Source organism: Ranitomeya imitator, chromosome 2 (genome assembly GCF_032444005.1).
Source record: "Ranitomeya imitator isolate aRanImi1 chromosome 2, aRanImi1.pri, whole genome shotgun sequence".
Lineage (NCBI taxonomy): Eukaryota > Metazoa > Chordata > Amphibia > Anura > Dendrobatidae > Ranitomeya > Ranitomeya imitator.
In genome coordinates this window covers 13,018,744-13,031,168 of record NC_091283.1, presented here as the reverse complement: position 1 = coordinate 13,031,168, position 12,425 = coordinate 13,018,744, and the positions used below count along the sequence as shown (strand labels likewise).

The 12,425-nt window shown below is 43.6% G+C and overlaps 1 protein-coding gene across 2 annotated transcripts in view; it reads left to right on the top strand.

Annotated features, from left to right (window-relative positions):
* PCDH11X (protocadherin 11 X-linked) overlaps positions 1-12,425 on the top strand; it is a 1,941,173-nt gene that overhangs the window by 886,019 nt on the left and 1,042,729 nt on the right. The window lies entirely within an intron of this gene.

The window sequence follows — 12,425 nt, the reverse complement described above, 5'->3', positions numbered from 1 at the left end:
GCAATGATGGAATGCCATCCTAGACATGAGTTCTCTGCAGAGACATATATAAAAGACAGGGGGCGCCATTACGATGTCATATTTGCTCCCAGCATTTCTGCCTCTTCTGTTCCTTGTTCTGATTCTCACATTTTACCTGGAGACGGTGATTTTACACAGATTTTACGACCCAGTAACAAATTGTATTGTATGGTGCCACTGCTTACCTCCGAAGAGGAGGTCGTATTAGGTGGCTGGGTTCTGTGACAGGAGGTATCATTTACCAATGAATGCCCCCTCACCCACACTAATCTGCAGAATCGGTTACTTTCCACTGCAGAGTAACACACAGATGACATTCTGTGAAATCTCAGCCACGATGTTGGTACCACAATAGATCGTGGATTTCCACCCGCTGTATGTCTGACTCCTGGCGGTGATCTCTGGGGGTGACCCCGGCAGCTTTTTCATATTTTGCACCAGTCTCTGTGAAGATCTGAGTCTAACCTTGGGTGACCTCGCTCTGGTGCTGTAGCCGATGGCTCATGTTTATTCTACTCCTCAAAGTGGAGTCTACATGAAAATCTGCCGGGATGATGAGTGTGCGGCGCACATTGTACTGGTGCCCGATCTGTCACCATGCCACGTCGTTACATGACTCCCTCCCTCAAATTTGGAAAGTGCATCTCTCCTCCTTCTCCTCGGTGATTGTGTTGTATCTTCCTGCAGGTCTATATTATATATTAGGTTATTATCTGAGGGGTCGTCACAGTGTAGCGGGATCATCATTATTCTCATCTACACATGGAACCATGAGAAGCAATGGGATGAAACTGAAAGATACAGATTAGATATTAGAAAAAACTATGACAGTGAGGGTGTCAATGAGTGGAACAGGCGGCCACGAGCGGCGGTGAGTTCTCCGTCAATGGAAGTCTTCAAACAGAGACTGGACAGACATCGGTCTCTTCCAACCCTTCCAACTCTAACATTCTATGACTCTATGATGGAGAATTAGATACATATTAAACAAATCATACAAGTGTGGAGCGCAGGACAACTAGTGGATATGTGACACCTCATCCATTGAGGATGCAGAAATGCTATAGAAGTGAATCAGGAATCACGCTGAGATGTTCCAGACCTCATGATCACTGTGGTCCACAGATCTTCTCAACATTTTTGCCTTAAAGAGGACCTACAACTCGCCATAACTATGTCAACGAATGCCGCTGTTCGCCTGAACCCGCCGCTGTCTTTCTTTTGTTCCTGCTTCCTGAGATACAGTCCCTTGTTTCTTCTATATTAATCTAACCTTTTAGCCAACTGGGCGTGGTCCTGGAGTAATTTGTGGGCGTCTTATTGAGGGTCACATCCAGTTCACTAAAAAAAAAAGACAGATTGATAGAGAGAGAACAGGAGGCCATGTCTCCAGGACGGAGACGAGCAGGAACACAAGGAGAACCGCCGGATTCAGGAGAACAGCGGTATTTACACCAGGTGACAAAAATGACACTTTTATGACAAGCGACGGATCTTATTTAAAGGGAAGGAAATGTGACAGATTGGGTCGCTCTTTTCAATGTTATCATGGGGGGGAATATAAACAAACTCTAGGAGACACATTTATTTCTGGGGTCTCTTCTTTATTCCTCTCCTAAATCATGAACAGATGAGCCAAGATCACCTGGACACAGATGAGCCGCCAATACTGGGATATCATAGCTGTATCAATAAAGTGACAATCGGACAATGTGTGATGGGTTATCAGGATGGCGCATTGTCAGGTTACACTTGGCTCCATGTGTCAGTCTCCCCAGAGGCGCCAAGATCAGAGGATTTTGTGATACTCTGTTAGGAGAGGTTTCTGCTTCACGTGTCTGTGTGAGGCCACCTACTGGCTACGGTGGGAACTGCATCCTGTTGAGGATGTTTCGGAGCATAAGGAAAAAAAAATGTTATTGTATGTGTAAAGATAAAAGTAAACAGTAAAGAAGTCACCCAGGATTCTCCAAATATCTAACTTTGATCTGGACTCAGAGGAGCGAGTGTGAAGCCGGCAGGAGGACGGCACAAGTCACGCCAGTAAAACTTTATTGGGATTTTAACTTTTTTCCTTAAAAAACTCAACTTAGCCCCATGCCCCTCAGTAGTGCAGCAGTGGCCACTCCTGGCCCATCAACGGTTGCCACCTCCGCAGCCCAATGATTTCTATACGGGAAAAACCCCGCCCTCTGATAGAGCCTGACTTCTGCTGGCCCCGCCCACATGCTGCAGATTGACAGCTCAGTTCTTCCTAAAAAAAAAACTGTCAATCTCCCTGTGAGGAGGCGAGGGAGCCGGACTCTCAGGTTCTCTCTATGGATCCCGTCCTCTTTTGAATTGCTTTTCGCATAAAAATAAGAAATCAAATCCTAAAACGATAGATCCGTCCGCTCGGCGTCGCTTTGTCTGAGTTCTAATAGGAGAACAGACGGGTTCGCTTTGATGTCGTATAGGGAAGCCTATGGATAAAATTCCATGAAATGCAAAATCTGAAGCAAATTTACCCCATAAAACACCATAAAGCTGAAGTCTGCAGTGAATTATTGTAATGGCTGCATACTCACAGCACAAAGTGGATTCATGCAACGCTGTTCAATTGGAAAGTTCAGACATGGACTAGTTGTGTTTTATTTTTTATTTTTTTAATACTTCCAGTGATTATAGTGTTAAAGGGATTGTGCAGAGCACCAGAGATCCGTATTTTGATACAACAGCTCAGATCACATTCACTTTAATAGGAGCTGAGCCGCAGTACTGAGAACGGCCACTGCACGGAGCATGGAGCTGTTGTGTCCTGACACAGTGTGACCACAGGGGGAGCTATAAGCAGCTGATTGGTGGGTTGCTGGGTGTCGGACAGCCACTGATCTGATAATGATGATCTGAGTCATGTACAATCCCTTTAAGCAAATATAAAAGATATGTAACAAAAAAAAAGACTTTAAAAAAAAATAAAAAAGGCATGAAGGTATATTTTTTTAAAAGGTTATTGTATACAAAGTTATTTCTTGACATCAACGAATGCTGTTATTCAGAATTATTGAATTGTTTTAGTCTGAAATCACATTTTACCTTATGCTAAGTTAATAAAAAAAGTCACAAAATGTAGAAGAAATCGCTCCCGACAGCGCCCTGTGAGCCGGGGACAACAATCGTGTCCGGGCCTGTTAGCGAAATTATTAGATATGTCGGTGAGAGCTCCAGATTGGAGACTTCACTTCTCCGCTCCCCTCGGGATTGTAACACAGAGAGTCGCAAATAAACGAACGGTCTTCGGGGAGTCGTGTGCCGCTTCCACCAGGAGGTTTGTTTGCATGAAGCCAAAATAAAGATGTCATTAAATACCTTGGATGCAGACAAATAAGTGGATGGGGACGTCAGGGAGCTGCAAATAGGAGGAGGCGAGGACGAGCGCCTGCAAACGTGAGCGCCGCAGGTTGGGTGCGAGGCCTCGGAATAATCAGAATGAAGGGAGGCGATGATGGGGACATCTGCACCTGCCTGATATTTAACGTTACAGATTGTAGAAGGTGCAAAAGGAGAAAAAAAAAGTAACTAAATGCAGAAAGTAAGTAGCTTCTGTCACTCACCCCAAAAGATACAACGTTAAAGTCTTATTTAATAAACTCCCAGCAAATATTGGGGCTGATATATTAAGGTGATTGTGCCAGGAATTAGCTCTAGCCCTTGTTAGTGATGGAAAAAGTACACTGCGTGCAGAATTATTAGGCAAGTTGTATTTTAGAGGATTATTTTTATTATTGATCAACAACTATGTTCTCAATCAATACAAAAGACTCGTAAATATCAAAGCTTAATATTTTTGGAAGTTGCAGTGTTTTTTTTTTTTTAGATTTGGCTATCTTAGGAGGATATCTATTTGTGCAGGTAACTATTACTGTGCAGAATTATTAGGCAACTTAATAAAAACCAAATCTATTCCCATCTCACTTGTTTATTTTCACCAGGTAAACCAATATAACTGCACAAAATTTAGAAATAAACATTTCTGACATGCAAAAACAAAACCCCCCAAAATGAGTGCCCAATACAGCCCCCTTTCTTTATGATGACACTCAGCAGCCTCCATCCATAGATTCTGTCAGTTGTTTGATCTGTTTACGACCAACATTGGTGCAGCGGCCACCACAACCTCCAGACACTGCTCCGAGAGGTGGACTGTGCTCCCTCCCTGTAGATCTCACAGGTTCTCTATGGGGTTCAGATCAGGGGAACAAGGGGCCATGTCATTATTTTTTCTTCTTTGAGACCTTTACTGGCCAGCCACGCTGTGGAGTAGTTGGAGGCATGTGATGGAGCATTGTCCTGCATGAAAATCATGTTTTTCTTGAATGATACCGACTTCTTCCTGTACCACTGCTTGAAGAAGTCTTCCAGAAACTGGCAGTAGGTCTGGGAGTTGAGCTTCACTCCATCCTCAACCCGGAAAGGTCCCACAAGTCCATCTTTGATGACACCAGACCATACCAGTCCCCACCTCCACCTTGCTGGCGTCTGAGTCGGAGTGGAGCTCTCTGCCCTTTACTGATCCGGCCTTCGGCCCGTCCATCTGGCCCATCAAGAGTCGCTCTCATTTCATCAGTCCATAAAACCTTTGAAAAGTCAGTCTTCAGATATTTCTTGGCCCAGTCTTGACGTTTTATCTTCTGTTTCTCGTTTTTCAGCCTTCCTTACCTTGGCCATGTCCCTGAGTATCGCACACCTTGTGCTTTTTGTTACTCCAGTAACGTTGCAGCTCTGAAATATGGCAAAACTGGTGGCAAATGGCTTCTTGGCAGCTTCACGCTTGATTTTCCTCAATTCATGGGCAGTTATTTTGCGCCTTTTTTGCCCAACACGCTTCTTGCGACCCTGTTGGCTATTTGCCATGAAACGCTTGATTGTTCAGTGATCACGCTTCAAAAGTTTGGCAATTTCAAGACTTCTGCATCCCTTTGCAAGACATCTCAGAATTGTGGACTTTTCAGAGCCGTCAAATCTCTCTTCTGCCCATTTTGCCAAAGGAAAGGAAGTTGCCTAATAATTAAGCACACCTTATATAGGTGATGTCATTAGGCAACACCCCTCCTCATTACCGAGATGCTCATCAACGGATTTACTGAATTGGTAGTTGGCTCTCAAGGCTGATCAGCTTGGAGTAGGACGACATATATAAAAAGTATCATGTGATCCCAATACTACTTGCCTAATAATTCTGCACATTGTGTATATAAAGAGGTAAATTCAGTTATAAGGTTAATAATATCTTTCTGCTCACAATATCACATGTCCAAGGAGAGGCAGAGCGCTGTGGAGAGCAGAGTGCAGCACAAGTGCAGTGCACATGATTGAAGACTTCCTGCAGAGCGCATCAGCCGGTGACCGACTCTTCGACTGCTGCACTCTGCATACCACCGCAGCGGCTGGGCAGGTACTCATGGCAATCCCAGAAGGAGGAGTAGCAGTGAGGGTAATGGTGATATCACATGCATAGGGATGGCACCGTGCGAGGATGGGTGGGCAATCACAGTGGGTGTTCATCCTCTGGGCGCAGCACTGATCTAGAGAATGGGCATGCAGTGCTGATTTACAGCTTTGTCACCAATGTTTCTGCGTTTATAACGACACAGTCGACCAGCAGGTTCACCGCCTCTCGTGGTCGCCTGTTCCACTCATTGATCACCCTCACTGTCAAAAAAGTTTTTTTCTAATATCTGATCTGTATCTTCTCCCTTTCAGTTTCATCTCATTGCTTATCATGTTTCCATGTGTAAATGAGAATAATTTCGAATGGTCCCTCTACACTGTGACAGCCCTTGAGATATTTGTAGACAGCTATTAAGTCTCCTCTTAGTCTTATTTTTTGGAAGCTAAACATTCTCAGATACTGTAACCGTTCCTCGTCAGACATAGTTTGCAGTCTGCTCACCATCCTGGACACTCTTCTCTGAACTTGCCTCAGATAATTACTTCATGTGATCTTGACTGTATGTTTCTGTTAATACATCCCAGAATTGTATTTGCCTTTTTTGCTGCTGCATCACACTGTTGACTCATGTGCAGTCTGTGATCTATTAGTATACCCAAGTGTTTTCCACATGTGCTGTTGCTTAGTTTTATTCCTCCCATTCTGTAGATATCTCTTTATGATCTCCATGATAATAAAAGGATAGCCTATCCTAGTGGTATCAGCAGTAATAATTTAGGTAAAATGTTTCCTTCCTTGGAGCACCCATAGTGCAAAGACACACTATTTCTGTAATTTCAGTATAAAAAGCGCAATAGGGTGTGTGCGACTTACAGCCGCTAAAATTAATGATCCTCTTCACAGAGAAATGTCATCAACGATTAGTCTCCAATTCTTCAATTCTGTATCACCCCTCCCCCATAGACCAGTGTATGAGGGGAAGTAGTGGCATAACTTGAAGCGCTTGGCCCCAATACAAATGGCCAATGGGGCCCCCAACTATTGCAAGTCTAAAATATCATTAGTCTTTTCATATAGTCCAAAATGACTTTTTGGGCCCCTTAGGTTCCATGGCCGGGTATGATTGCAACCCCTGCACCTATTGTAGTTACACCCGGGAGCCTGGAGGGGAGCTGTATATAGAACTTTATCTGTGCGTATGCAGTGAGTAGTGTTACTATATTAATCATCTTGGCCCCCAGCAGCACCGTAAAACTGTCAGTAACTCTAGTACCCTCTCATGATGGTGAAATGACTCTGCTCATTTTGTCCCAATCTATAAAGCAAAGCAGATGTTAAAAAAGCAAAAAGTACTGTAACAAATGTAAACATTTCATTTTCTTTTCTTACTACCATTATTGATATTATGTAATAGTCTGTATTATTTGGTTGTTATAATTATGACTATTGTTTTCATTAATAGCCTTGTTTTATAATTGTTACTGTGTACATAAATTATAAAGTTTTCATAATGTCGTTTTCCTTCAATAGAAAAAAGAATTAGATTTTTTTTTTTTTGCTCATGTTGGGTAAATTATATAATATTGAGTTTAAGGTCAGGATAAACTTTCCATCAGAAGATGCGTCTGCTGATAAATAAAAGATAAATGAGTGAGGGTGTTATATGTGCCGCCATATGGTAAACCATGTAATACAGATAATTTCATGTATTTCTCTCCTTTATGGTTTGTGTAAAGGAGAAACCTCTTAAACAGAAGAATATGTGGTTCTTGTCCCCGTTCTTCTGGCCTTTAAATCAATATTGGATCCAATAAATCAGCCTTTTCTGCAAGAGGCAACGAATCTCTAAGGTCAAATCTGTTCTTTCTCAAGTGTGACTGTCAGATTAACAGCAATATACAGCGATTTCCTATAGGTTACATGCCCCAGAATGAAGGGAGAAAACAGCTAATCTTACCATAGCCTCCGATTAATGGGCACTAATGGCCAATAAATACAATGTACTCAATAGGTATAAATATTAGCCTTGTTTTAATTAAAGAAACATTTAATGTAAACAAATTCATAGCAGCCAATGACAGACCCCGAACAGGTTTTCACATTTTAATTGCTTCAATGAATCTAAAACAGGTAATTAATTTTACTGATATTTTCAATGATACATATGTAACAAATATATTCTAAAGTTTTGTGCATACAGACACTTTGCAGACCTTTGTGTTTGCATGGTTACAGACTACAAATCCTTTGTAGTCTTATCCTAAAGTCATCTGCAAATCTTCTGCTGTTTATGTGTTAAAAACACGATGCGGAGGGAAAGGTGTAACATAGGAGAGACACACTGACCTCACATCCAGCCTATATTACTGGGAGAGCCACACAGACCTCACATCCAGCCTATATTACTGGGAGAGCCACACAGACCTCATATCCAACCTATATTACTGGGAGAGACACACAGACCTCACATCCAGCCTATATTACTGGGAGAGACACACAGACCTCACATCCAGCCTATATTACTGGGAGAGCCACACAGACCTCACATCCAGCCTATATTACTGGGAGAGCCACACAGACCTCACATCCAGCCTATATTACTGGGAGAGCCACACAGACCTCACATCCAGCCTATATTACTGGGAGATGCACACAGACCTCACATCCAGCCTATATTACTGGGAGAGCCACACAGACCTCACATCCAGCCTATATTACTGGGAGAGCCACACAGACCTCATATCCAACCTATATTACTGGGAGAGACACACAGACCTCACAGCCAGCCTATATTACTGGAAGAGCCACACAGACCTCACATCCAGCCTATATTACTGGGAGAGCCACACAGACCTCACATCCAACCTATATTACTGGGAGAGCCACACAGACCTCACATCCAGCCTATATTACTGGGAGAGCCACACAGACCTCACATCCAGCCTATATTACTGGGAGATGCACACAGACCTCACATCCAGCCTATATTACTGGGAGAGCCACACAGACCTCACATCCAGCCTATATTACTGGGAGAGACACACAGACCTCACATCCAGCCTATATTACTGGGAGAGACACACAGAGCTCACATCCAGCCTATATTACTGGGACAGACACACAGACCTCACATCCAGCCTATATTACTGGTATAGACACACAGACCTCACATCCAGCCTATATTACCTGGAGAGACACACGGACCTCCCATCCAGCCTATATTACTGGGAGAGACACACAGACCTCACATTCAGCCTATATTACTGGGAGAGACACACAGACCTCACATCCAGCCTATATTACTGGGAGAGACACACAGACCTCATATCCAGCCTATATTACTGGTATAGACACACAGACCTCACATCCAGCCTATATTACTGGGAGAGACAGTCGCACATATCAGAGGGCAGAAAATAAATGACTGTACATTGCAGACTACAATTTAATATAATTGTATTAACTTATATAACCACTAACATATGGAAAATCCCATGTTGAAGGTTTTCACAGCCTTTAATCTAGGAGGCTTTTCTTTAAGACTGTCACATAAAATTCCAATCTTAGTAAATTCCACTCGGTAAAATGACTCTTTGTTTTTTGTAACTTTTCCTGTTATTACCTTGTGTCACTTATTGTGAAGTTTTTTTGCTAATTTGTTTCTACTTCCAGAAAGTTGTTCTTGTGTTCCCTGCATCAGGTTTGCTGCCCTACATAAAGCCGGCAATCCCTGATAAGAAGAGCGATAGCTTGGGAATTAAATGAGGAAATGAAGGTGTCAGGTTTGACATAAAGCGTGCAATTAGAATGGTAGAGCTTTGTACAACTCTAATACAGCCTTAATTATACCCTCAGCACCTGGAATAGCATAACACGCCATTAGCTGGGTTTGGTTTGAGGGATTTACAAATTGCATTGTTGAAGTGCGAATGTGAAGGGGGAGACTTGAGGGTAGAGCGAATTTTGTCAAGTCAATTCATTGCGTGTGAGCGCAGGTTGACGGAGTTTTCTCTAACTTAGTTCAATTAGAAGGTGTAATGGTAAGTGTCGGAGTTGGGAGGAATCTGTGGCGCTCAGTGTGGCGGCTTCTATTTACAAGGATCTCGGTGATTTCTGTCGGCCGCCTCGGGGACAATAACGCTCTTCAGACGACTCAGTGACTGGATCAGGGGGATCTTCAGTGTAAGGAGGTTTAACGCCAACAATGGATATTCGTAAGAGAGACGGCGAGATCGGTCCTACTAGTCTGGAAAATGGAAAACGTCACGTCCCTAGGCAACTTGAGTGAGAAAGTGTTTACAAAGTCCCATAAAAACCACAATTGCCACAACTCCTTCATCCCTGCGTCTTTGGTTTGGCCTGTATCTTTGTACAGCAAACAGTATTTTTTCAAAAAGTTTGACTTTTCTGAATGTTATTTTGTAAAAACAAAGTATCAAAGGCAAAAGTGACCCGTACTATTTCCAAGTATTCTTGATCTCGCCTTGTTGCTCATTCTGTGGCTCAGTTGTTGTGCAATGAGCAAATTGATACACAGAACACTGGTCCAGTGGCCACATGGGCAGTCTGTGCCTATGTCGGTAATCTGTGGCCATGTCAGCAGTCTGTGGCCACATTTGCAGTCTGTGCCTATGTCAGCAATCTGTGGCCACGTAGGCAGTCTGTGCCTATGTCAGCAATCTGTGGCTATGTGGTCAGTCTGTGGCCACATGGGCAGTCTGTGGCCACGTAGGCAGTCTGTGGCCATGTGGGGGGCAGTCTGTGCCTATGTCCACAATCTGTGGCCACGTAGGCAGTCTTTGGCCACATGGGCAGTCTGTACCTATGTCAGCAATCTGTGGCCACGAAGGCAGTCTGTGGCCACATGGACAGTCTGTGCCTATGTCAGCAATCTGTGGCCACGTAGGCAGTCTGTGGCCACATGGGCAGTCTGTGCCTATGTCAGCAATCTGTGGCCACGTAGGCAGTCTGTGGCCACACGGCAGTCTGTGCCTATGTTCACAATCTGTGGCCACTTAGGCAGTCTGTGGCCACATGGGCAGTCTGTGGCTATGTCAGTAATCTGTGGCCACGAAGGCAGTCTGTGGCCACATGGACAGTCTGTGGCTATGTCAGCAATCTGTGGCCACGTAGGCAGTCTGTGGCCACATGGGCAGTCTGTGCCTATGTCAGCAATCTGTGGCCACGTAGGCAGTCTGTGCCTATGTCAGCAATCTGTGGCTATGTGGTCAGTCTGTGGCCACGTGGGAAGTCTGTGGTCATGTGGGCAGTCTGTTGCGACGTGAGAAGTCTGTGGGCACATCAGTAGTCTGTGGCCATGTCAGCAGTCTGTGGCCACGTGGGCAGTCTGTGGCCTCTGGATGGGAGCCCCTCTTTTCATGCCATCATGTGTGTGTCACAAAGCAATCTAAGATGTCATGCCGAGCATGTAAACTAGAAGGAGAGGGATATCGGCAGGCAGGCGATGGTCTACAGGTCTTGTGCCCGGAGGGCCACTGAACCAGGGTCCTGCGAACTGACTCACTCAGGTCTATCGCTCAGCAATCTCTTCATCAGTCACCTGGAAAAAAAGACTCAAACAAGACTCCTATTTGGGCTTTCTACTAACTAATGAGACTTGCAGAGCTCGTTAGGAATTATTTGCCACAATATGAATTATTTTTTTTGTGCCCAGAATGAAAATAATAGAAATCTTATCATCATTATTAACCTCATCACTCCCAGGCAATTCCTTTTTTTGTTGTTCCTCCCTTTCTTCCCAAAGCTATAACTTTTTATTTTTCTGTCAATATGGCCATGTGAGGACTTGGTTTTTTTGGTGGGAAGAGTTGCACTTCTGAATGACACCATTGATTTTACCATCTAGTGTACTGGAATATGGGGAAAAAAAGTTCAATCGCGGGGAAATTGTAAAAAAAAAAAAAGTGCAATACCAAAATAGTTTTTTGGTTTTTTTTATTACCAATTTCATTAAATGCTAAATCTGACCTGCGAATATGACTCTCCAGGTCATTACGAGTTTATAGATACCAAACATGTCTAGGTTATTTTTTTATTTAAGTGGAACAAAAAATCCGAAATTTGTAAGAAAAAAAAATTGCTTATGTTGCCATTTTCCAAGACTCGTAGTGTCTCCATTTTTGGGATCTTTGCTTGGGTGAGGGCTTATTTTTTGGGCGTCGAGCTGAGGTTTTTATTAATACTACTTTTTTTTTTTTTTCTCTCGTTACGCTGTTTGCAATCAGATTAATTGTCTTTATATTTGGATAGTTCGGGCAATTCTAAGCGCAGCGATACAAATATTTGTATCTTTTATTTTGTTTTGAATGGGGCAAATGGGGGGTGATTTGAACTTTTGTGCGATCACGTGATTGGCAGATCTTGTGAGGCGCTTCCTGCCAGTGAAGGTTAAATGTCGCTGTCAGAGATTGACAGCAACATTTAACCTGTTAACAGCCGCGAGTAGATCGTTAGAGGCACATGATGGGTGATCAGATCAGCTGTCATGTGCAGGGAAAGATGAGGGAGATCAGGGACATGACCAATGATGTATCTATAGGTCCATGGAGATGGATATGTGAGGAGTATAGGAGGGATCCTTTAAGAAGTAGAGATTATGGATCCGATTCATCAAGTCCGGCGTTTTTTTCACAATGATCTCGATGAGGGGCATGATGGAGTCAGATGCTCCTGATTCATGAAAGGCGTTTGCCTCTTCATGAATCCGGAGAGTCGGACAAGTGGCGTGCACCTCCCATCACAAACTCTAGGAGCTTGGCCAAACTGGCATGAAAGTGCCCAAAGTTGCAAAATTTAGTTTTGCAACTTTTCTAAGCTTCTACGCCAGAATACTCCCGTGAGAAGCCTTGATGAATCGGGGCCGATGTGTGCGGAGGTATTGGGAGATTAGGCGCCAGCGACGTATGGATTGAATCGTCTACGTAGGAGATGGTGCAGTAGTTTGGGTAGAAGA